This window comes from Nicotiana tomentosiformis, chromosome 4, assembly GCF_000390325.3.
Source record: "Nicotiana tomentosiformis chromosome 4, ASM39032v3, whole genome shotgun sequence".
NCBI lineage: Eukaryota > Viridiplantae > Streptophyta > Magnoliopsida > Solanales > Solanaceae > Nicotiana > Nicotiana tomentosiformis.
This window is the reverse complement of record NC_090815.1, coordinates 104,722,813-104,744,850: the sequence shown is the minus strand read 5'-3', so window position 1 is coordinate 104,744,850 and position 22,038 is coordinate 104,722,813. Positions and strand designations below refer to the sequence as shown.

Here is a 22,038-nt window from a genome sequence, read left to right as displayed (position 1 = left end):
CTATAAGTATCAAAAAACCAAGTTTTAAACTGGTTCCATTTATCAGTAAAAAATTCTTTTTGAATATAACCTCTAGCTTGTGACCCTGGACTAAAATCAATTTGGTGTGGAATCATTAAGAATCATTGGGGTCAAAATCCATTTCGGACGCAGAAGGAATATCCTTATCAGAAATATTATCACTATCCTGAACAATATTTGTTTTGGGGTTAATCTTAACCCTTTCAACAGGTTTATCACCTACTTTAGTAGAAATTGTGTGTAAAGATGCAGCACGATTTCTAGCTGGTCCATAGACTGGTTCAATAGGAGAAATGTGTTGAATATCAGGCAACAGTCTACGACTAGTAAAGGAATGTCTGTTATAACTAGAACTAATAGTAGGCAACAGTCTATTATTAGAAAATGACTGTCTACTATAAGTGAAACTATTATCGTCAAACTGAATGCAAATCCTACTATCCGGATTTTGAGTAATATGAGAATACTCAGTATTACTAACAGTATCAGTTATCTGACTGGGGGATATAACCGAATCCAAAGTCCATGTGGTTGGAAAATTAATTTCTTCCCACTTAATAGGTCTTCTCGTGGTGACCTTAGACTTTGCAAAATTCGTTTCCACTAGAATAGTCTGATCAGATGTATCATATAATTTACATCTGGGGTTTAACGTAGATAGTAATTTAAAATATATTCTATATGATAAACATATCAGTTCAGAACCAGGCGCATAATTATAACCATGCGTTTTCACATTTAATGTTAATGCATCAAGTATATTAACATCAGATAAAGATAATTGCAAATTGGGTTGAGTATTAAAATATACTGGGCCATAGGCGACAGTAGATTCAATAGAACCCATCAGAGACTGTCTAAAATTCAAATTTCTGGCATCTCTGAGAGCAGCCAAAAATGTCTCTGGTAACCCTTTAAGGGTTAAAGGCTTAAAAGCAATTTGAACCATACCAATATGCAAATAATTATACTGGTGTTTATAAACATCTACATCATGCTTGTTTAACAAACGAATAGTCTGTTCAGACGAATTTAAAGCTAAAGATTGCTCAGTTGTTTTAACAAGTTGTTTAGAAGAGAGTTTATCAAACCATCCATAATCATAGATTGTTCTAATAGGGACTTTAGGAATAGTCCATTTGTTTAACAAATCAAGGTTTTGAGGTATATCTACCTCTTCCAATCTAGTATTTTTCATACTAGTTTCTCCTAAATCCATATTTCAGAAATATATCTATGTCGAATATTTCATATCTATCTTATATATACCATGAAAGTACCTAGGCTCTGATACCATGAAAGTATAGACTATAGTATAGTATAAATATAAGCTTATATATATATATATATATATATATATATATATATATATATATATATATAAAATCTACACTTCCAGTACTGGTCAGTATCGTTTCATAGTAGGAACGGGTTTTGTATGACTCACCCGGATAATATAACCCATTTATCAAATACCTTTGGAATATCTTCCATGGTTCTTCTTTTCTCTGAATGTCAGAATTTTCTAAGAGAAATATCATTTCTCTTTTTGGCACTTTCTCGTATGACTTGATATCATCATTGTCATCTTTAGTAATGGAAGCAAAAGTATTACTTTGCTTAACAGAAGTATCTTTCTGTTTTTGAGCAGTCAAATATGCCTGCAAATGTGCGTATAACGGACTATCTTCTGGAATATCTTCCAGATGGACGGATGGTCCAATCGATGATTCTTCTCTGAGAGATATCCTCTCATTGACTAAACTCCTTCTTCCCATTTGTATAACTGGGGAGTTTGATGAGGATCCGTATGACGATCCCGAAGGTGATGACCTTCCTTTGGACTGTGGGGATGATCTTCCCCAACCTCTACCTCTTCCCCTACCCCAGGGGGTTCCATCCTGTAAATATTCACGAGATAAGAAATCTGGTAGAGAATTATCAATTCCCTTTTTATATTGTATTTCAAAATCAAAAGGGGCTAATTGAGCTTGCCATCTTGCAAATATCATTTTTGAGGCATCATGTTTAAAATCTTTATTAAACATATATTTAACAGATTGTGCGTCAGTTTTTATCAAAAACTTTTGATTGTATAAGTCGTCCTGAAATTTTAAAACACATTTTACTATGGTTAACATTTCATGTGCCACAGTAGCGTATTTTCTCTGGGCTTCAGACCATTTACCAGAGTAAAATCTAATCAGATATTCATGTTTATCAATGGGATTTATCTGTTTTAATATCCCTCCATAACCAATATTAGACGCATCAGTCTCTATAATTTTTTGCCATGTAGGATTAGCAAGGGTTAAGCAAGGTAAAGATTTAACACGTTGTTTAATATTTTTTACCAAAGTAGTGTGACTATCAGTCCAAGGGTTTTTATAATTCTTTTTTAACCTATCATATAAGGGGGCTAAATCACGTGACAGATCTTTATAAAAAGGTGAAATATAATTTAAACTTCCCAAAAATCTTTGTAACTGAGTTCTATCAGTAATAACATCGGGAAATTTTGAGGCAAAATCAATCGATCGTTGAATAGGAGTAATCTTCCCCTGACAAATATAATGTCCTAGGAATCGAATGTTAGTTTGAAATAAGCTCATTTTTTGTTTTGAGATTACCAAACCATTTTGTATAACAATTCTTTTGAAAATATCTAAATGCTTAATATGCATTTCAAGTATTTTGGAAAATACCAAAATGTCATCGATATATACAATGACGAAGTCTAGATAAGGGTTGAAAATATCATTCATAATTTTTTGGAATTCTGAAGGGGCATTTTTTAAACCAAAAGGCATAACATTCCATTCATATTGCCCAAATGGAACATTAAAAGCAGTTCTATAAGTATGCTCTTTAAATATTTGAATCTGCCAATAACCAGATTTTAAATCAAATTTTGAAAATATATTGGCGTCATATAATCTAGACAATAAATCTCTTTTATTAGGAATAGGATACCTAACCCATTTCAAATATTTATTCAAGGGCTTATAATTAATGACTAATCTAGGAACACCACGTTCCTTTTCAGCTGCGTTATTAACATAAAAAGTTGTACAAGACCAAGGAGATTTTGAGGGTTTTATCAAACCCTTTGATAGCAGACTATCAATCTCTTTTTTGCAAAATTCTACCAATTCTGCATTTATCTGACAAGGTCGAGATTTAGTAGGAATATCATCCTCAGTGAAATTATCTTCATATGGAAGAGTAACAATATGCTTTTTTCGATTCCAAAAAGCACTAGGATGCTCGGCACAAATATCAATAGCAATCTGCTCGGAAATCAATTTGATTTTTTCCTGTACTTTAGTAGAATTCAGAGTATCAAATATATTCATACTAAACATTTCTAATTGTAAAGAATCAACATGTTTTTGCTTCATATCAATTAAAGTATTAATATCTCTAGTTACTGAATCTGTAACAAAAGTATAACTTATCTCTTTATCCTTATAAGTAGCAGTAAAACCTTTCGAGTCTATGCTAGTAAAAGGATAAACGGCGTTAATAAACGGTGTTCCAAGTATAATTGGAGGGTATAACTGGTTTTTTACCAAGAAAAAGAAGTGAGGAATACAGACTTTATTCTGACAAATACCCGTATTAGGAAGTTTATACTTTATATCTAAAGCATGTCCGGATGCAGATCTAACCATATGAGTAGTTTTTTGAAAATATTTCGTAGGTACTAAACCTTCTTGAATGCAGCTAACATCTGCTCCACTATCAATCATGGCAATGTTTGTAATTGAGAAACTATTATCAATGAGAATAGTACATTTGATGTACCATTTATGAGCAGTAATAATTTGCATCATTCCTAAGTGCAGATTTTCAGCACTTTTCTGGGTATAGCACAGACGAGAACGTTTATAACTTCTCGAAGATTATAATTAAACAGATTATATCTGTTGAAGACTGGGGTATATCCACAATGAAGGAAAGGCAGATAAGCCTTAACAAAAATAAAATGAATTTTACTTATTGGGATTATATCCAAGCTTTTGATAAAGTATTATACTACAATAATGATAGACACAAACATACTTGGTTTATAAAAGTATGTGCAAAGATATTTGCAATAACTGTTCCTAATTGGTTTCTAAACTGGTGGTCATACCACGGTCCAACAATAAAGATTTTACCAGATCCATTTCTCATGTTATACAAAGAATGGATAAAAATTTCTCCTTTTATTAACGATTTATATCACGCAGATCATATCTGCTACCCAGAAAAAATTAACCAAATATATTTCTTTCTGGAATTTTCTATCCCTTGGATACACAAATGGAATCCAGAAGTCGGATTCACTGAAGAACAAGTCCCCTGCTTATATAGGACTTTTTACAACAATTTTTGGGACAAGTTAATGAAGAAGGATCCCAAAACAAAGACCTTATATGGTCAAGAGCTCTTGGATTCAATTGAGATGAAGATCCAAGAATATTCCAGTAAACCTCAGAAAGAGGTAATTGATGACAGTTCAGTGAGGCATATTGCCAGAAGGATCTCCTTTCAAGAAGAAGATAAAACAGAGATGATTAACAGTTACTTGGAAGAGGTTAAAAGAAATTTACTGTCTTCCATTAATCAATATGAAAAGTCAGATACGTCAATGCAAAGTGAAACAAGCAACGATGATATTGCTGAAGATTCTCAGCCCATTGAAGCAGAAAGGATATTATCTGAAGAAGACTTACGTGATACAGAAGAATTCATCCGCAAATTGAAAAAAGCGGAAAAGAAACCAGCACAGTGAAACAGCTGGACCCCACTCAAACAGTGAAGCCGCCGGACCTACAGCATAGTGAAGCCGCCGGACCCACTCGAACAGTAGATACACTGTTCATCAACAGTAAATACACTGTTTCAACAGTAGAAACACTGTTACAGGGACCCACGGGGACCCACTTTTACTGTTCATAGATTCCTTTTCTTTTTCTATTTATAGAAGTCATTCGTTCATTCTTAGGAGGCAGACGTTAAGACTCCCTCTCTCTAGAACTCTCTCTCTCTCTCTCTCTAAGTGTAAGTAAAGAGTTAGTTTGAAGTTTGTAGATTGTAATAGAAGAACAAATAAATAAAAGTTTTCAGTTCTTCATCTTCAGGGCCTTGCTTCTTGGCCACAAGGTACATACTTCTGTCTTTCTTAGTTTAGATTTTCTTCTAGTCTCTCCTCTCTGGCCGTGACGATGTCCGGCTAAGAGACTTCATATCTATGTTGAGTATCTAACTTCTCTCCTATATACACTATGAAAGCGACGGCATCTATTAAAATATAAATGAGTTTTATATATAGAGTTTTGACTTGGTGTCAAGATGGTTGGTACAGTCTGATATAACACTACTCTTATTGGCTTTGCCTTAGTGGCTCCGTCTAGCCAGCCGTGAACCTCAGCCCGATAAAGGAGTTAAAAGGGCATCTTCTTTCACGGTTAGAACTGCTAGACACATGGGCTCAATAAAAGTATGTATTATATTATGACAGACCCCTTGCTTGAGTAAAGGTTTTTAACCTTCCATACAGTCATTAAACTATATATAAAATTCAAGTATATTTCAATTCTTATCCTTACTGATTGTGCGGATTACCGCCAGTCTTTAAATATAAGGGTACTGAATTAGCTAGATTAAGAATTCTCAAATATGTTAAAATAGAAATCTTTAACTGGTGGAAACCTTCCAGGCATATAAAAGCCAGATGTGAGGTGTGAAACAAGTCCAGTTCCCGATCAAACGGTGATTTCTGTTTTAATTTAATTGAGAAGGCATGGCGGATTATTGCCCGCCACTTGATCCTGTTAAATGGTATCAGAGCCTACGTATTTTAATGGTATATATAAGATAGATATGAAATATTCGACATAGATATGTTTCTGAAATATGGATTTAGGAGAAACTAGTATGAAAAATACTAGATTGGAAGAGGTAGATATACCTCAAAACCTTGATTTGTTAAACAAATGGACTATTCCTAAAGTCCCTATTAGAACAATCTATGATTATGGATGGTTTGATAAACTCTCTTCTAAACAACTTGTTAAAACAACTGAGCAATCTTTAGCTTTAAATTCGTCTGAACAGACTATTCGTTTGTTAAACAAGCATGATGTAGATGTTTATAAACACCAGTATAATTATTTGCATATTGGTATGGTTCAAATTGCTTTTAAGCCTTTAACCCTTAAAGGGTTACCAGAGACATTTTTGGCTGCTCTCAGAGATGCCAGAAATTTGAATTTTAGACAGTCTCTGATGGGTTCTATTGAATCTACTGTCGCCTATGGCCCAGTATATTTTAATACTCAACCCAATTTGCAATTATCTTTATCTGATGTTAATATACTTGATGCATTAACATTAAATGTGAAAACGCATGGTTATAATTATGCGCCTGGTTCTGAACTGATATGTTTATCATATAGAATATATTTTAAATTACTATCTACGTTAAACCCCAGATGTAAATTATATGATACATCTGATCAGACTATTCTAGTGGAAACGAATTTTGCAAAGTCTAAGGTCACCACGAGAAGACCTATTAAGTGGGAAGAAATTAATTTTCCAACCACATGGACTTTGGATTCGGTTATATCCCCCAGTCAGATAACTGATACTGTTAGTACTACTGAGTATTCTCATATTACTCAAAATCCGGATGGTAGGATTTGCATTCAGTTTGACGATAATAGTTCCACTTATAGTAGACAGTCATTTTCTAATAATAGACTGTTGCCTACTATTAGTTCTAGTTATAACAGACATTCCTTTACTAGTCGTAGACTGTTGCCTGATATTCAACACATTTCTCCTATTGAACCAGTCTATGGACCAGCTAGAAATCGTGCTGCATCTTTACACACAATTTCTACTAAAGTAGGTGATAAACCTGTTGAAAGGGTTAAGATTAACCCCAAAACAAATATTGTTCAGGATAGTGATAATATTTCTGATAAGGATATTCCTTCTGCGTCCGAAATGGATTTTGACCCCAATGATTCTTAATGATTCCACACCAAATTGATTTTAGTCCAGGGTCACAAGCTAGAGGTTATATTCAAAAAGAATTTTTTACTGATAAATGGAACCAGTTTAAAACTTGGTTTTTTGATACTTATAGTAAGGAAGATTTAAACAATATTTCACAAGAGTTTTATGAAACTTGTGCTTTACATAATCAAATTATGTATTTTGTTCCTTGGTTTATAACCACATATTTACCACTTTTTATAAAAGTTTTGAAAAGATCTTATAAAGACGGGAGTGGCAATATTACTAAAGCCATTTACCCTCCTCAATCATCTTTTGTTTTACCTAATAATACAGGTATTACTTTTACTGCATTTCAAAAATTTATTGATGAAGATGTTGCTGCAGTCAGCATCGCAGAAATTAATAAATTAATTTCTCAAAATAATTATTTGAGTTTATATGTTAAAGTTTTGGGTGAAAACGTTAGTTTTCTTAATAAAAAACTTGATGATTTAACAGTCTTGATTAAGGAGATGAATACGAAAAAGACTTTGACTGATATTGCCTCTTCTTCAGGAAGCAAATCAGAACCTCAGATTGTTGTTACTCATATTCAAAGACCTCCTGATATTCAGGATTTTAAATTTAAATCTTTTGGAGACTTAGAAGAACTTCTTGATAAAAAGTTATCCGGTTTGAATATCAAACCCATTGATTTATCAAATAATTTTGCTGATAAATTAGATTCTACTTTTGACTATAAAAAGGATGTTTTGTCAGAGTTTAATAAACTCAGAAGTTACCCCAAAAAGAATAGTAAGTTTGCAGATAGCAGATATGCTGATAAACCTAGAATGCAGACTTATTATTACAATCGTCCTACTCCTCAAGATGTTTTAATAGAGGAACGTGATTGGAATCAGACTAATACGTCTTACAGTGGTTCCGAAATTTACGAATGGAATCTTGATGGTTTGACTGATAGGCAGTTAACTATTCTAGTACATAGAATGCTTATGTATGCAACTATCTGTAAAAGTGTAAAAAATACAGATAGGAATATTTGCAGAATGATTGTTGCAGGTTTTACTGGCCAACTTCGTGGCTGGTGGGACAGTTATTTGTCTGTCGACGAAAGGGCAATGGTTATTAACGCTAAAGCCGTTGACGAAGGACTTGATAACTTAGGCATGGCCCTAGTGGCAAATAGAGAAGATGCCGTTTATACCCTTATTCTTACTATATTAGAACACTTCAATGGTAGATTTACCAACCAAAATGAAACTGTTCGTACTCTCCTTAATAGCCTTAGATGTAAGACTTTAAGTGAGTTTAGGTGGTATAAAGACACCTTTATGAGTAGAGTGATGGAACTACCAGAAAATAAGTTTGAACATTGGAAAGCTAAGTTCATAGATGGCCTTCCCTCTTTATTTGCCGAAAGAGTTAGAAAGGTTTTAAGAGGTAGTTATGGAGAAATTCCTTACGCAGACTATACCTATGGTAAATTAATAGGAATTTGCACACAGGAAGGATTAAACCTGTGCAATGAATTAAGATTGTCCAGACAACTTAAGATGGATAAGCTTAAAGAAAGAAACCAGTTAGGGGACTTTTGCGCCCAGTTCGGTTTACCCGAGACTTCTACTCATAGGAAAAAGAAACATAAGTATCATAGATATCCCAACCAAGACAGTCCTTATAGGAAAAAGAGATCTAGATATAGATCCAAAGAAGAACGAGAAGCCAAGAAAGCACATCGCAAGTCTACTAGATTTACCAAAAATAGGTCTAAGCGAGATATTCGATAGTATACATCTTAAGATATACTATATGTACATGTATATCTACTATACTATACTATATATATATCTAGTATACTATGTATATATAGTATATCTTAAGATGTATATATAGTATAGTATAGTATATATATATATATATAAGCTTATTATATATATATATATATATATATGTATATCGAATATAGCTTATATATCTTATGAGATGTATATATAGTATAGACTATAGTATAGTATAGTATAAATATAAGCTTTTATATATATATATACTATACTATATTATACTATATGTATAGCTTAAGATATATAAAAAGACAAAAATATTGTAAAGAGATATTCAAATCAATGCGTTATATTTTTATTATAGCATTAAAAATCATGGCAATATCTTTTTTAGTCTTGCTCCCCCCTATGGAATGAGCACAACAAGGTGCTAATACCACCATTGAAAAGAAAAAGAAACTAATCAAGATGTGCCAAAATACAAGTTACATATTAATTTACATGGTATCTCTTACAAATTTCATAAATCCTTCAAGGTCCGGAGGAATTTCCGTTTGTGGTGGCGGAAATGAAGCTTGGTCATCATCGCTTCCAGGCGAAGCATCATCCTCCGAAAGTTCAGCTAGCATTTCTTCGTAAGCTTCGTCTACCTCTGGTTGTGATTCAGCACGTCCAAAATTTTTTCTTTCCGAACGGATCCAATCTCTGAAAAGTACTGATTTTTCCAAGCTCTCCCTCATAGACGCTATATAATCACCGAGTTGAAGTCTTACTTGACTGAAAGCGCTCTCTGATACCACTGTTGAAGCTTGAATAGTTAAAATATCTCGGGCCATCCTTGAAAGAATCAGAAAGTATTTTTCTTTATCCTTCCACCATTCCAAAATATTAAAGGAGCCGTCGGGATTCACTTCCTCAATTCCCTGTGACAAATAAACTTCAAGCTCATTTAGTTATGAAAAATCACTAGTACTAGAACCTTGAGAACCCCTGAACCCTACCCAAGCACTAAGTGCTCTTACTCTCGCAGTTCTTTTAGATGATTGAGAACTGGAAGAAGAAGAAGTTGGAACATTTGGTCTAGCATGATCTAATGCAACTTGATAAGAATTATAAATAGTTTGAACATTTTTTTTAATTGAGGATATTGCGTTCGGAAGTTTAGACAACTCCTCATCTTCAAGTGCTAAACCATTATAAATATTTTCATACCAAAATTGAGGACCTCCTAATTTCATAGTAGGATTTAACAATGCAGCAATACCATAAATAGGGAAAATAGGGAAAAAATATTTTTTAAACTTTTTTCTCATGGAATCAATAGCAAGTTGATAAATTTCCCCACCCTCTAAAAATTGATCAAACAAATTTGCAAGTTCTGCAATATAAACTAAACAGTTAGAAATAGTCGGATAATATTGCCCAGAAAATTCATTTGTAGCAATATGGAATTTTTCTAAAAAATCTACAAGCATTTTAACATTAGCCCAATCCGCATTCGTAAGGTACTCATCATCATCACTTACATGAGCATAAAACGTTGAGTTTATGGGGTTTCTATATTCATATGCAACAACTAAACTTTCATACATGTAATTCCATCTAGTTGGACAAGGTTTAGGAACCTTTCTTTCTCTTAGGCCAAATTTATCACATCTTTTAAAATATTCTCTAAGTCTACTTCTACGGTTTGAATAAAAAAGTCAATTAAGAGCCATTTTAACCTTTTCAATTTTAACATTTAAAATTCGCATACTATCACCCACAATTAAATAGTAAATATGACAAATACATCTAACATGAAAAATGTTACTAAATACAGGACTTAGTGTAGTGGTAAGCAAGGCTACAACATTTTTGTTACTAGTAGCATTATCCATTGAAACTGACATTATTTTATCTCTAATGCAAAAATATCTACAAATATCCGCAATCGTGCTAGAAATAAACTGCCCTGTGTGACGTGAATTAATTATTCTATAAGCAATAATGCGCTTTTGCATTATCCAATGCTCATCAATCCAATGACTGGTAACAGTAAGGTAATCACAGTCATTACCACTTCTACCAATATCAGTTGTAATAGCAAGACGACAATTTATATCAGTAAATAAATAGCGCAAATATTGTTCATATTCATGTTTATATTTATAAATATCACTCTTTACGGTTGTGCGAGGAAAACCTTTATAAGTAGGATTATAAACTTTTCTAATATAATGCACAAAGTGGGGGTTAGAAGAAAAACTATAGGGTAAGCACATAACAGTAACTATTTTTGCCAATTCTTCCCGATCTTTTTTTGGATCATAATATAAAATACCACCGGTAACAGTGTTAATTCTCGGTTAAAATTGATTTGACCCGGTACTAAGGTCAGCCTGACTAGGTGCACTTGTCCCCTCAGCCAAAGCTTTCATACGAAAATATCTAGCTTTATCTTGAGGGTGTAGCAATATGTGTCTAGTCAAACTTTCCGTCCCTCCCCCGACTTCCAACATATTGAAAAACTAACTCTTTGCCACAAGTTTTACACTTAGCCCTATTTTTTCTCTTAGTTGAGTAAAAAATTTCCAAACAAGAGATGTTTCTGCCCGTTTAGAAGGTTGTCTAGAAAAAGTAGGGGCACTAATAGGAGGGTCAGACGGGGGATCATCTGGATTATTATTAGTTGGGTTAACTTCAGGAGCAGGACTAGTGGGTGTATCGTCATCCGGTTGCGTTTCATCAAAATCTATTTCTTCATCATCATTTTCATCAATAGTTGGATTACCATAAAGAGCATTCATATATTCATGGTTTAATTGTTCACCGGGTGCAATATTATGGAAAAATTAACTCTCGGTAAATTGTAATAAACTATTATCGCTATCAAGAATAGGAGGTGTAGGACGGGTAACAGGTTTGGATCGGGGAGCCGGGGGAAGTGGAGGAGGAACAGATTGGCCACTAGATTCACCACTCTTCGATTTTCCCTTATTTTTACTAAACATATTTTTTAAGGAATAAGTCATCTTAATTAATCAAGCAAAGTAAATAAAATAAATAAAATTATAATATTGAAACTTAAGAGTTGGAACGAGTTTACCAAATTGACAAACAACTTGTTGGAAATTGATTATCGTTGAAGACTTCAATTCACCAACTTCACAATTGTTTCACAAATTGTAACAATAAAGTAAGCAATAGTAGCAATTATAGAAAGAGATTGTGATAGATTGATGATTTTGTAAGAAAAAATGAAATAATGAAGGGGTATTTATAGTTGAAAATAGGGAAAAAGTGTAATTATAAAAAGTTTGGGATTAAAACAAAGTTGGGGGGAGGGGGGGATTAAATGGCTATTTTATAAATAGCCAACGGCTATTTTTGACAGCCCAACGGCTATTTAAAAAAAATAGCCGTTGGGACCGTTTGGCCCGCTAAGGGACCGGGCCGGTCCCGGGCGGGCCAAACGGTCCTGGGCCTGACGGGCCCAAATCATAGGACCGGCCCACGAGACCGGACCAGGCCCGCTAAAACCAGGCCAAACTGTCCTGGCCCGCGATCCCGGGCCTAGACCGGCCCACTTGCCAGCCATATGTTGAAATGGAGTATCAGACTGAAATTCTCGAGCCATGCGTATTTTAATATCATAATCGAGCCCCTCAATGAATTTGCAGACTCTCTCTCTCACTGTAGGAACCAAAACAGGTGCATGACGGGTTAACTCACTGAACCTGATGGCATATTCTGACACGGTCATGGTTCCCTGACGCAACTATTCAAACTCTGTGCGCCACGCATCCCGGAGAGTCTGGGGAACAAATTCTTTCAAAAACGTCTCTACAAATTGAGCCCAAGTTGGTGGTACTGCATCGGCTGGTCTACCTTCTTGATAAACTTGCCACCATTGATACGCTGCTCCTGACAATTGAAATGTAGTAAAGGCAACTCCACTCACTTCCACAATACCCATGGTGCGGAGAATACGGTGATACCTTTCTAGAAATCCTTGGGCATCCTCGGTAGATGTGCCACTAAAGGTAGGTGGACTATACCTCTTAAATCTTTCAAGTCTCTTTTGTTCTTCTTCTGATGCCTCTGGCCTGACCTCAGGCTGAACCGAAATAACAGGTTGTACCGGTACTATACATAGATCCTGACCAATGTAGACCTGCTGCTATGGAGTACGAGCGGTAGGAGTCTGAGCTCCTCCCCCAATCTGTGAAATATGTGGTGCAACGGAGATCAATCCTACCTGAGTTAATATACCAAACATATTCAGGAACTATGCTAAAGTCTCCTGAAGTCCGGGGGTAACAACAGGTGCTTTCGGTACCTGTCCCCCAACCGGAACTATTGGCGGCTCCTCGATTGTTACTCAGACAGGTGCTTTAGCTATGACATGTGCCCTTCCTCGGCCTCTACCTCGGCTTCTACCTCGGACCCGGCCTCTTGCGGCTCTAGCAGTATGCGCGGGTATTTGCTCAGCTGACTCGGTAGCACGTGTCCTCACTATTTGTGAGAGAATAGATATACAAAGGCTCAAATTTCAAAATCAACAAATTCCGCATGACAGAAATGAAAGAAGTGGAAATTTCCTAACAGTTCTATAGCCTCTCGAAGATAAGTACAGACGTCTCTGTACCGATCCGCAAGACTCTACTAGACTCGTTCGTTACTCGTAGAACCTATGAACCTAGAGCTCTGATACCAACTTGTCATGACCCAAAATCCAACCACATGCGTCGTGATGGCACTTAGTCTCTAAGACTAGGTAAGCCGATTATAATAACAATTCAAGCCATTTATTTTTATATAGACAAGTGTCAAACTAACAACGGAAATATTCAAAAAACCTCCCAAGACTGGTAATACTGAGTCACGAACTCTAAATGAATACATAAAATGATCTCAAGGATCGAATACTCAATACTATTTGATTAATAATTAATAGTACAATAAAATGGGAAGACTCCAAGGGACTGCGACAACCAAGCAATCCTACCTTGAATTCTTGCGATCATACTCTAATCTCTGTCCGAATCCAATATCTCCAATACCTGGCTCTGCACAAAAATATGCAAAAGTGTAGTATGAGTACACCACAGTCGGTACCCAGTAAGTATCAAGACTAACCTCAGTGGAGTAGTGGCGAGATACATTCAAGACACTCACTAGTCTAATAACCTGTGCAATATAGTACATAAAAATAATAGGAAATAAATAACAATGATGGCAACACTAATCAACCAGTGATATACACAGTAGGGCAATAAGAACACCATTAATATTACTCAAACAGGTAATGAACATAAGTACAACTAATAATTAACTCCTTCAAAATATACATCTTTCATCTATAAGTTTTTCAATATAACTCTCTAGAATATAATCATTTCCAATATATATATTTCGAACATACTTCTTTCAATTAAATATCCTTCAAATACAATTCTTTAAAATAATTATCTTTCGAATATAATTCTTTCAAATAATATCCTTCAAATATAATTCTTTCAAGTAAATGTCTTTCGAATATAACTCTTTCAAATAATATCCTTCAAATAAAAGTCTTTCAAATAAATGTCTTTCGAATATAACTCTTTCAAATAATATCCTTCGAATAAAAGTCACCTTGTGACACCTCATATCATAATCATAAAATACGTGTCTCATCCCACTTTAATATTTCCACAGCACCTCGTGCCAATATCTCTATCACAATCGCACGGACAACTCACGTGCCAATATTATCATCATATTTTCCCCCGCGCCTCGTGCCCATATTTCATATCTGTTGTGGCGTGCAACCCGATATCATATAATATTAATCATACCTGTTGCGGCGTGCAACCCGATCTCATATAATATTAATCATACCTGTTGCGGCGTACAACCCGATCCCATATAACATAATCTGCCCGGCAATAACCACATGCTCCCAATTTCAACATAGATCAAATCAATTGGCATGACAACATCCTTCGTGCATTTATCTCTTTCTCACCGTGCATACATATAACAATACCAACTAGGTGAAAGAAAAGTCAATAACAATAAAAGAAATAAAGTGGGAGGTACACAGTAAGCGACAACGACTACAAGTCACATAGAAAACCTAGGTGCACAATAACATCTCAAGATAAAGGCCTAAATAAATACACAATGAAAAGTTATCACAATATAATGTATGTCTCTTATCCTCGCCTGCACGGAAACACCCTTCGTGTCATGAACATATAACAATATAAAAATAATGGTACGGAATCACCCTTTAGTGATTTTACTCTCATCCTCACCTAATAATATAAATGAAATGACACGGAATCACCCTTCGTGCTTTTACACTCTCAATGGAATGACATCACCCTTCGTGCTTTACACTCTCAATGTCACGGCATCACCCTTCATGCTTTTCACTCTCAATTGCACGACATCACCCTTCGTGCTTTACACTCTCCCTCACATGATAATATAAATCAAATGGCACGACATCACCCTTCGTGCTTTACACTCTTCCTTACCAAGCACATATATATCATTAACAAGCAAGATAGGAAGCATATATAACATCAAGGAGATTGCGCGACAATACAATACAATAATTCATATCACAATTTGTCCAATGACCACAACCAATTCCAAAGATATAGCAAAATCGATAAATTTCTCAACAAATAAGCCAAGGATCCGCACAACGTATATATAACCTCAAAACAACAATAGAGATGGAAAAGTAACTCAACATAGGATAACGCCTTCTTTAATCCAAAATTTTGATAAATATATTAATGCCTCTTTTTAAGCTTATTTAATACTCCCTCCATTCCAATTTATGTGAACATGTTTGACTGGGCACAGAGTTTAAGAAAAAATGAAGACTTTTGGAATTTGTGGTCCTAAACAATTCAAAAAGGGGCCCAAAGTATTTGTGTGGTTATAAAAGCTTGTCATTAAGGGTAAAATTATAATTTTAAGGAAAATTATTTCCAAATTTAGAAAGAGGTCATTTTTTTTGGAAAATTATAAAAGAGGTCATAATTAATTTAATTCCAAGAAAATTATCAAATCAATCACACACGGAATTCACATAAAAATGCAAGTGACAATAACACTAAATTATCATATAAAATACAAATTTGACAAACAAGGAAGGGGGCATGACAATTCAAGGATTTACTAAGTTCCAATAATTTTTCAATCTAATACATAAGGGCGTCTACAAGTTTCAACCAATAATAATTGCACATATAAACTATGTACGTACTCGTCACCTCGTGTACACGGCTTTCACATTACACAAATGGCACATACAACTCAATGCTTAAGGGGTAATTCCCCCACTCAAGGTTAGGCAAGATAGTTACATTTTTGAAGTTATGTCGATATTCCAAAATCGCCTTCTTGCTTGAATTAACCTACGGACAGCTCAAATCTATCCAAATTAATTGTATAACTTTATTAAAATTCATCGAAAATAATTCCGGATAATAAAACGTCAACTTAAAATTTTATTTTAAAAAGTCAACCAAAGTCAACGTAGGTCCCGCCTCTCAGAACCCGGCACCCATTCTGATACGAGTCCAACCATACTAATTTCAATCAAATCCGACTCTGAATCGGTATTCAAATCCCAAAAATTTGTTTTATGAAATTTCTATAATTTCTCCCAAATTTCTATCTCAAAATACTGATTAAATGATGAAAACAATGATATATTCATGTATGTTAACCAAATCTGAGTTAGAATCACTTACCCCGATGAATTTCTTAAAAATCCCACGAACAATCGCCACAAACCGAGCTTCCAAAGTCCAAAAATAAACTTTTATCCTAACCCTCGTCTATATAGTACCACGTCTGATCTCCTAATGTGCGGTCCGCCTATTTTCAAGTGTTGCCGCACATTTTCAAGTTCTGCGGCCGCACTTCACTGTGACAGCTTACCAGGCTTCAGTAAAATACCCATAACTTTCTGTACAAATATCCGAATGATTCGTTCTACACCGTTTTAGAAACTAGATTCAAATGGCTACAACCTTCGTTTTTTAATCATCTCCAAATTCGTTGTGGATTAAAAGATATAAGCCTCTGAAGTCAGACCATCAAACTTGCAGAACCCCTGAAGTGCGGCCGCACACAAAATTGTGCGGTCCGCACTTTTCCTCTGAAGTGCGGCCGTATTCAAAATTGTGCGGTCCGCACTTTTCCAAAAATTCTAGAACATTAGAGTGTCGAAATATCCGGACTCGCTCAAAACTCATCCCGAAACTCACCGAGCCACTCGGGATCCCGTTCAATTATACCAATCAGTCCTAAAACATTACATGGACCTGCTCGAGGCCTCAAACTACATGAAACAACGTCGAAACTATGAATCACACCACGAATCGAACTCATAAATTTCTAAATCTTCCAACTTCTAAAACTCATGTCGAAACATATCAAATCAATCCGGAATGACATCAAATTTTGCACACGAGTCATAAATGACATAATGGAGTATTCAAATTTTCAGAATCAGATTCCGGTCCCGATATCAAAAGTCAACTCCCCGGTTAAACTTCCAAACTTAAATTTCTATTTTAGCCATTTCAAGTCTAATTTACCTACGGGTTTCCGAATAATTTTTCGGACACGCTCCTAAGTCCAAAATCACCATACGAAGCTATTGGAATCATCAAAACTCTATTCCAGGGTCGTTTTCTCAAAAGTCAACTCTCCGGTCAACTCTTTTCTTTTTAAGCTTCTTAAATAAGAATTGTTCTTCCAATTTGATCCCGAATAATCCGAAAATCAAACTCGACCACATACGCAAGTCATAATACATATCACAAAGTTGCTTGGGACCTTAAGTCATTGAACGAGATACTAATTCATAAGACGACAAGTCGGGTCGTTACACTTTTTCTTTACCAAGACCCTGAGGGATCCTCACTGTAAGGCCTTGTATCATGCATGCATTAGCAGAGAAGATTAGAAGACAATTGTATTGTTTGTAAATTTTTTGAACTGAAAGTAGATTGTATTTGAAACAAGGCACATATAGGACATTTTTAAGAGTCAGATTATCGGGAATAGATACATCTCCAATATGAGTTACTCTTATTCTATATGAATTAGGAAGATTTACCATTAAAGGTTTTGGAAGAAGTGTGATTGTTGAAAGAATTGTAGGGTCTGAAGACATATGTTCAGAAGCTTCTGAATCCAATATCCAAGAGGTGATTTTAAAATGAGAAGATTTAGAAGTTGAACCATTAAAGGCTATACCTGCACAATTGGCAACATTTGCAACAACATCTGAGCTTGAAGACACTATCTGACCACCCTTCACATGTTGAAGAAATTGAACTAGCTGAGAAACTTGATCTTGTGTGAGTTGTTGATTTCCATCAACAATGCTTTGCGCTCCTGCTTCACTCACAGAATATGTTGCATTGCTCTTAACATGTGCTTGGAACTTCTTTGACCTTGTGAACTAGAAGTCTGCTGGAAATCCAATGATCCTGTAGAATTTGTCCACTGAATGCCCAGGTTTTTTATGGTAAGAGCAGCTCAAATTGTTTTTCTTTCCCTTGAAATCAGAGTTTCCAAACTTCTGACTTGGATGATTTTGATTTGCATCCATGAAGGATGAAGAATCTCCAGGGAATTGAGAGTTGATATAAACTTCCCTTTGCTTCTCATCTTGCATCAACAGGGAATATGCATGTTCCACAGTTGGAAGGGGTGACAACATCAAGATATTGTTATTCACTGAGGCATAGGTGTCATTCAACCCCATGAGAAACTTAATTAACCTCTCATCTTGAAGTGATTTGGCCATTTTTATCTTTCCTCCACAGCTACATTCACAGGAGCACTTGACATGAGTATTCAAGGTATCTTGCTATAGCCTCATAATCTTAGTGAAATACCCTGCTACGTCACTTGACCCCTGAACCAAATTACTCAATTCTTTTTGTAAATGATACATTTTTGCACCATTTGATTGATCAAATCTATCTTCCAAATCATCCCACAGATCTTTGGCTGTTTTGGAGTAGATGACACTTTCACCAATCTCTCTGGAATGGGAGTTCAACAATCAAGATATGACCATGTCATTACACCTACTCCATAACTTGAAGTCAGGTATTTCTGAGCTTGGTGCAAGGCAGGTTCCATCTATGAACCTCCACCTTGTTTTTGGCAAAAAGAGCAATAAGAATGGACATGTGCCACCCTCCAATGCATCTACCACCAAAGCTTGTATTTACCAGGTTCATTCCTGGTAAATCTGAGGGGTGAAGGAAGTAGGGATGACTTGAGTCCTTCATTCCATATCCATTATTTTCAGAAGTGGTGACACTTGCTGAAGTGGCCTCAGTTGTTTCAGAAGTAGAACTCATTGAAGATAGTAGAATGAAGATGAAAATGAACTGGAAAAAAAAAACTAAAGGATCGATTATTTAGAGCTACTGCTCTGATACCATGTAGAGATTGAAAGACAAAATTTAGGAGAATTTTCTGTATATCTTATTGATGTAAAACTCTGGTATTTATACAAGTATTGTAACAGATGAGAGCAAAAGAAAAAATTTACACTTGCACTACCTATTGGCTATTAAATACAAACAAATTACAGCTTTGTACAATATTTGTATACCGTTAGGCATATCCAGAGCTGTATTACAACTATCTTTTGTTTCCAATCGGACGACTATTATGGTCCTCATCAGCTTTCAATCTACAACTTTGGTGTTCCCACGTGTCCTTTGTCAAAAATCAGAATTTGGGCTTGGGTCTTCAACTTTTGGACCATTTTTCTCTTTTCGGACCCTATCCCCAAATTCATCTGCCTCTTTCCTCTTCATAGTCGACTGGTCTTCTTTCTTATGAGAAGTGAAGAAGAAGTAGGTAATTTAGGCTTCATAGATGCGATTCCAACATAATCCACAACTGACTCACCGGCCAGTTAGTCACCATTCGGTCGGAGAGCCAGAGTTGCAACTCTGGCGATTAGCAAAATAATAGAAAATGTTGAATACACGGTCAATTTTTGCTTAACTATAAGCACAAAAAGAGTGTAGTAACGCAAGTTAGTTTGCAAAAATAAGAGTAGAAGTTGAAACGGGTAGTTTTGCGGGGCCCCAAGATATTAAATAAGCATCAAGACCGGCGATGATTCCGACGCTGGCAGCTCCGATGAATTCTTGACGAGTTATAAAGAATATTTTGGCCTACGGTCCCTCAATTGTCAGGAGTTGAAAATATGAGACGGCTAAAGCAGAGGCAGATTTACGTGGAGGGGGTGGGGTACATGCACTCATGCTCCCCTCCCTAGGCTATGTATAAACAGCACCAATTTTGTAATTATCTATATAAATATGTTTGTGACCACCCATGCTCAATTGACTACCTTGGTGCATTGGTAAGTTGGTGCCCCTTTGTACCCCGAGGTCAAGGGTTCGATCTTCTGTCCCTTCACATTTTTTATATTAAGTTTTTTTTAAAGTTTCTTTTGGTTAAAAATATGGTTCACGTTTTTAGGAGGAATTTGGGTATATACTAATATATCAAATCCCTATTCCTAAAAGCAAACTTCACAGTCTGTCTCCCTCTCCTTTGCTATATTAATTTTTTTTTAAAGTTCCTTTTGGCTAAAAATATAGCCCATATTTTTAGGAGGAATTTGGATATATACTAATATATCAAATCCCTAATTTCTAAAAGCAAACTTCACAGTCTATCTCCCTCTCAACTCTCTCTCTATCAGCTCTAGCCTCCGTGAATGGATTCTTCAAGAAAGCAATATTTTTTCTTCACGACCACGTTCCTTTAAAATTCTCAGCTTCAGGTATCTAACTACTCTCTCCTTGCTCTGTATTTTAATTCTCTCGCTACAACTTTATTGAAGAACTTGTTCAAATCCAAACACAATTAAAGTGCCAAACATACATGTACAGAACTACAAATGCCTAATTTTTGTGCTATTAACTTCTTCATCTGTTGACTGACATGCTTTAATATGATTGATTTGAATTTAATAATTTATTTGAATTAAGATAGATTAAATAGAAGTGTGAATATTTAATTTTGTAGGAACGATCCATAAGATTAAAATGGATAGATTTCTCACCAAGCCGAAAAATGGTGAACCAAGTTCTAGTAACAAACTTCGAGAACTCGGTTTCCAACTTGATAGTTTCATCGTCTATGCTCAAAAGTGTGATAGTAGATTTCTTAACCTGAAGGGGATTAAGGATTTTGCTAGAGCGATGAGAGTGACAAAATTGGATCTTACTTGGCCACTTATTTATTTGCTTGTGAAGTTGACTTTGCTTATACCCGTTGCTACCGCAAGCATGGAAAGAGCATTCTCATCAATGAAGTACATCAAAAATGAGCTACGTAATAAGATGGATGATGATTTTCTCAATGATTGTTTAGTTTGTTATACATAGCGTAAGATATTTAAAACTATAAGTAATGATGCTATTATCGACCGTTTTCAAAGTATGAAAACTCATCGAGGACAATTGTAAAGTGAATGATATTTTTTGTGAATACAATATTAATATAGTTTGCTCGTAAACTTGTTATTACCATAAATTTTATATAATCGAACCAAAAAGTTATCTTAAAGATAATGATGCACTCATGTTGTTAAAATCCTGAATACGCCGCTGGGCTAAAGGGATAGGATTATGGGACAGGCAACAGTTTGCAACCAACTAGAAAGCCAAAGTCCTTGACCACCATTGATGTAGTAGAGACGAAGGATCAAAGGGCCACCGCAGTTGCCTATCGCAAACATAATTATGTTCAAAATTAATAGGACAAGTTTCTTCATTTTTGCTGCTCTACTGAGTTTTTTTATTGTTGACTATTTATAACATGCTACATAACCAAATACTACATGATTTACAACAGTAATTAAGCCTTTTGCCTTAAATTAATGTTGGCACGTGAACGTATTTTATACCATACTTAGGTTGTTACCATTTTCTATAATGCATACCGTGTATATAATAGACTTTGGTAAGCGCTTGGCCAAAATAACTTAAAAGTTAGTTTGCATTAATGCTTTCCATATCCCAAAGATTATGGCGCCCTCTAAGTAGGGGTGGGCATAATACCGATCGAACTGAAAAAATCGATCGAGCCGTAAAAATCGATCGAATCGTAAATTTCGATTTATTCAGTTTCGATTTTTCGACTTATTCGGTCGATTTGCGGTTTATGT

General features: G+C 35.3%; 1 long non-coding RNA gene and 1 pseudogene across 1 annotated transcript; one reads left to right on the top strand and one right to left on the bottom strand.

Annotated features, from left to right (window-relative positions):
• LOC138910279 (purine permease 1-like) overlaps positions 1-20,798 on the bottom strand; it is a 69,110-nt pseudogene extending 48,312 nt beyond the window's left edge.
• Positions 17,731-19,405, top strand: LOC117275960 (uncharacterized). Its single transcript, XR_011415561.1, has 2 exons — positions 17,731-18,691; positions 18,835-19,405. It is a non-coding gene; the product is annotated as an uncharacterized lncRNA (long non-coding RNA).
• Positions 20,799-22,038: the final 1,240 nt, after the last annotated feature.